This window comes from Grammomys surdaster, unplaced genomic scaffold (assembly GCF_004785775.1).
Source record: "Grammomys surdaster isolate TR1022 unplaced genomic scaffold, NIH_TR_1.0 123577, whole genome shotgun sequence".
NCBI lineage: Eukaryota > Metazoa > Chordata > Mammalia > Rodentia > Muridae > Grammomys > Grammomys surdaster.
In genome coordinates, this window is record NW_021618786.1 from 57,899 (window position 1) to 62,776 (window position 4,878).

The following is a 4,878-nucleotide window of genomic DNA, read 5'->3' on the forward strand; positions in this document are numbered from 1 at the left end:
TAAATTAATATAAGTAATTTTGATCCCACATAGAATAAAACCTGCAAAGAGAGCTCTGAATGCCTGCATGTGTCACATGCTAAGTGTACTAGGAACAGGCTTAGAAAAAAATTACAGTTAAGGAAAACAGTCCTTCTAGGTAAGGAATGAAGCCAATATCTTGATAACTACACATCATAAATATAGAATGGGAAATTTATTCTATGTTCAAGGACAGAAAATAAATGATGGACTAGCTTATCTATATAGAATTTCAAAATAATATGACACAAGACAGATGATTTGTATCTTGACAACATTGTGCTAACTTATGTCACAAAAACTATTGCTTTAAAGTTACGATTAATTTTAGATCTAGAAAATAGACAATGAATGTTTAGTCAGGTACTAGTTTTAATGAAAATGCATGTAAACAATTCTGCAATAATGCCTTAACAACACATGAAATGAATTATTATTATAAACTTACTATGAGCTTCTGGATTATAAAAGTGTTTAAGAAAACCATGTAATCAATTATCCTGCTGTAACAGTTCTACCTGATAATTACTGTGAGGTAATTTTTGGAGAAAGTCTAAATACTAAGAACAATAATAAAGTCATAGTATAGCCCTTTTTGCTTTATCCATTGTGCATGTATCTGAATATGTGCCTCAATTTGTTTCTTTTTTTTTTCTCTTCAGCTTGCAAAGTGTTAAAAAAAAAAACACAGAACCCTAGACCTGGCCAGTGAGAGAACTCTGAATCAAAGTGTAAAGAGTTCAAGTATCAATGTTTCTTTGTTTCTTCTTTAATCTCCTGCTGTTATCAGTAGGGGTTAATTGACAGATACCATCAGTTTCTGGCCCCAGAGAGTTAATGATCAGAGGTCATCAGGTTTTGGCCTTTGTGTAACACTGCCTCCCAACTCAGTAACTGAATGTTGGGGTGGGACCTCAGCACAAGGTAATTAATGTCCCTGTCTGGATAGTCTAGCTCAACAGCCAAATAGTGACTACAGCAGCCATGGAACAGGAAATGCAATATGTATATGTGGGAGCCACTCCTACTTTTCTATCTTTACCAAGATTCCAACATCATACTTTGTAACTGGGCTCCCTCAGCTGTGAATTTAATTGTGATTATGAAAAATCCAATTAACGAAATAAGACCCTCCATAACAGTGGTTCGCAACTTTTCTTATGTTGTGACCCTTTAATACATATTTGTAATAATCATCACCCACAAAGTTTCATTACTACTTAATAACTATAATATTTCTATTGTCATGAATTGTAATATAAGCATCTGATAAAGTTGGAACAGAGATTGCAGGAATGGACAGATAATAACTGGCCCGACTTGAGAGCCAAATCCAGAGACTATTGATACTCTGCTATGCTTGCAGAAAGGAGATTGAAATAGCTGTCATCTGAGAGAGTTCATCCAGCAGTGTATGGAAACAGATGCAGAGACCACAAACAAATACCAAGCAGAGATCAGAGAGTCTTGTCAAAGACTGAGAAAAAGTTAGACTTAAGAAACACAAGATCTACAGTGTCAACTAACCTGGATCAATGAGGGCTCACAGAGACTGAACCACCAAACAAAAAGCATGGAGTGGATGAATCTAGATCCCCTAGATATTTGTTGCAAATGTGGAGCTTGATCTTCATGTGGGTCCCCGCAAAACTGGAACAGGAGCTGTCTCTGACTCTGTTGCCTGCCACTGGTTCCCGTCTCTTAATTGGACAGCCTGGTTATGCTTCAGTGGGAGAAAGGAAGCTTAGCCCTATGGTGACTTGATTAACAGGATAGGGTAGCACACAAGTGGGGCTTCCCCTTCTCTGAAGAGAAGGGGAGGAGGTAATGGGGGTAATGATTTATGAGGTTGGAACTGAAAGGAGATGAGGAATGGACGGCTGTGATTGGGATATAAAGTAAATAAATACATTGATTAATTAATTAACTAATTAATTAAAACAAGAAAAAATACTAACACTTTACATAGCATGCTTGAAGAATACACACTATCAACAATGGCTGTCCTGATATATGGACATTTGCCATGTCTTAAGTTTTACTGTGTTCACTCAGATCCTCCTCTGAGAGACTCTAATTGCTCTCCCTTCTGTGAGCAAGAAGGATATAATACTCCTTTCCTTCTGTGCTCTAGTTTCTCTGGGTCCCTATTATCTACTATCTTTACATGTTTCTCAAGCTCATCATTCCCTATGCTTTCTCAGATGTTATTGTCAATTTATCATTCCATCATTTAATGATGTGAAAACTTCTTCCTCTGAGATCTCTAAGTGATGAAATAATTCAACATCACATGTTTTCTTGACTTGTTTTAACTGTTTATCTCCATGAACATTTCTTCTAATCTTGAATTTTGCCCTCCTTAATGCACAATAAATATGATAAGAAAAGTTATGTGAGTCCAAAGAACAATTCATATAAAGTAATATGACCACATAAACACAGATGACTTAGCACACTGAAGTGATTGGCAGTAACAAAATATTGATGAAGATTAGTAAAGAGACGCACTCATCACTAATTAGAGATGACATATCAGAAAAAGAAAAAAAATCAGATCGGTGTAGTTATTTCTACAAAAATAGGTATAGAGTAAATTTCCTAAACAGAACTCCAATGGCTCAGGCTCTAAGATCAAGAATTGATAAATGGGACCTCATGAAACTGAAAAGCTTCTGCAAGGCAAAAGACATAGTCAATAGGACAATTTGGCAACCTACAGATTGGGAAAAAATCTTTACTAACCTCATATCTGATAGAGGGCTTATATCCAAAATATGTGAAGAATTCAAGAAGCTAACGTCCAAAATATCAAACAACCCAATCAAAAAATGGGGTATAGAAATAAACAGAAAATTTACAACAAAGGAATCTCAAATAGCCAAGAAAGCACTTAAATACATATCCAAAGACTTAGTAATCATGGAAATGCAAATCAAAGCGACCCTGATATTTCACCCTAACACCAATTATAATGATTAAAATAAAAAACTCAGTGACACTCTTCCAGGGATGGTGCTTAGAGTGGAAGGTGCTCAAGATGGTCCAGCATTTTACATACCACCATAGACTTTCCTACAACACAGCCTCTAACAATACCAGGCTGTCTCGAACCCCTGGCAACATGATTGTTTACCTTTACACCAAGAAGATTGGGAAGGCACCCAAATCCGCATGTGATGTGTGCCCAGGCAGACTGGGAGGGGTTCCTGCTGTGAGACCCAAAGTCCTTATGAGATTGTATAAGACAAAGAAACATGTCAGCAGGGCCTACGGTGGCTCCATGTGTGCCAAGTGTGTCCCAGACAGGATCAAGCAGGCTTTCCTTATTGAGGAGCAGAAAATCGTTGTGAAAGTGTTGAAGGCACAAGCACAGAGTCAGAAAGCAAAATAAATATGCATTTTTTACGTAATAAAAATCAAGGCTTAGTCTAAAAAAAAAAACCTCAGTGACAGCACATCATGGTGAGAATGCAGAAAATGATGAGTACTCTCCATTGCTGCTGGGATTGCAAACTGGTACAACTCTGGAAATCAATCTGGAGGGTCTGAGAAAATCTGAAATATATCTACATGAAAACGTAGCTATAACACTCTTGGGTATATACCAAATAGATACCCCACCATGTCATAAGCACACATGTGCCACTATGTTCAAAGAGGACTTATTTATGATAGACAGAAGCTGGAAACAACCCAGATGTTCCACAACAGAAAAATGGATACAGAAAATGTGGTTCATTTACACAGTGGAATATTACTCAGCCATCAAAAACAATGACTTTATGAAATTCACAGGCAAAAGAATGGAACTAGAAAATATCATAATGAATGAGGTATCTCATACCCAAAAGGATATACATGGTATGTACTCACTAATAAGTGGATATTAGCCAAAAACTACGAACATCCAGGACATAATCCACAGGACCCAAGAAAGTTAACAAGCCAAAGGGTCCAAATGAGGATGATTCAATCCCAATTGGGAGGGAGAAGAAAACAGAAGGCAGAAAGAGGAAAGGAACTGGGGAGAAAGGGGGAGCAGGGCGGCCAGGAGAAAAGGGGAATATGAACATGTATTGGGGGAACCAGAAGTGAAGCCGAAGGGCCAGCCCAATGAAGAGAAATACACACTCTCAAGAGGTGGGAGGAGGGGCAATGAACTAGCATGTACTAGAGACCTTGGAGGTGAGAGAATCTCAAGACACAAAGATAGGAACATTTGATGAAATGCCCAGCAGTGGGGAGAGGGAAATTTTAGAATACACCTCCAGTAGAAAACAGGGAATCAAGTGCAGGGATGGGGTTGCCATCCCACAGTCTAAAACTCTGACAGAATTTTTCCTGTATAAAATAAATGCAGGGACAAAAACAGAGAAGAGATCGAGGGAAAGGAGGTCCAGCAACTAGCTCAAATTGGGACCCATCTCAATGGGAGGCTCCAATGCCGGACACTACTGGCACGGCTGGCCTTCTTATAGGCTCAACAAACAGCTGACTGAGACAGAAAGAGATTCTTACACCCACCCAATGGTCTGAAGTCAGGTACCACTGTGGCTGAATTAAGAAAAGGCTAGAAGAAGTTGGGGAAGAGGGCAACCCCATAGGAAGACCAGCAGTCTCAACAAATCTGGACACCCCCCCACCCAGATCTCTCAGACACTGAGTCACCAACTAGGCACCATACACTAGCTTGTCCAAGGCCCCTAACACATATACAGCAAAGAACTGCCTGGTCTCACCTCAATGAGAGAAGATACACCTAACCGCTGAGAGACATGAGGCCCCAGAGAATGTGGAGGCATGGTGGGGTAGGGAGTGTGGGGGTCTGGGAACATCCCTCTTGGAGACATAGGA

General features: G+C 39.2%; 1 pseudogene; it reads left to right on the forward strand.

The window, feature by feature from the left end:
• Nucleotides 1-3,061: 3,061 nt before the first annotated feature.
• Nucleotides 3,062-3,415, forward strand: LOC114636339 (annotated as a pseudogene).
• The last annotated feature ends 1,463 nt before the right edge of the window (nt 3,416-4,878 follow it).